Here is a 645-nt window from a genome sequence, read left to right as displayed (position 1 = left end):
CGAAGTAATTTTTTGCGTAGAATCCGAATCCGGGGTTTAAATTGCTCTATCACGTCAGGATTTTGAGATATCCTAACCTAAAAGTGCAAAAACGCTGTTTTTGCCCATTTTTGAGGTTATGTAGCTACGCAGATTTTGCTCTTCATAAAAAAGTAAACGTGGTATTTTAAAGTATAAGTCTTCCTCTTTTAAATGCCGTTGAGTTTGCTTAAATATCTTTATTTTTCACTGAGATATCGCATTTTGAAGTTTCCATGTTTGTGAATTTTTCGATATTCGAAAATCCATTGAGATAACATGAGACGTGATACGGTCGATTACATTCACAAACATGGAGACTTCAAAATGCGATATCTCAGTGAAAAATTAAGAAATTAGAGCAAACTCAACGGCATTTAAAAGAGGAAGACTTATACTTTAAATACCACGTCTACTTTTTTATGAAGAGCAAAATCTTCGTAGCTACATAACCTCAAAAATGGGCAAAAACAGCGTTTTTTGCACTTTTAGGTTAGGATATCTCAAAGTCCTGACGTGATAGAGCAATTTAAACCCCGGATTCGGATTCTACGCAAAAAATTACTTCGGAAATGACACTACACTTTTATAGAACATTCCTAACCCATTTTTTTGCAGACCTGTGCA

Source organism: Rhagoletis pomonella, unplaced genomic scaffold (assembly GCF_013731165.1).
Source record: "Rhagoletis pomonella isolate Grant_MI unplaced genomic scaffold, Rhpom_1.0 Rhpom_scaffold_00001, whole genome shotgun sequence".
NCBI lineage: Eukaryota > Metazoa > Arthropoda > Insecta > Diptera > Tephritidae > Rhagoletis > Rhagoletis pomonella.
The sequence above is the reverse complement of the archived record's forward strand: the minus strand, read 5'-3'. Positions refer to the sequence as shown.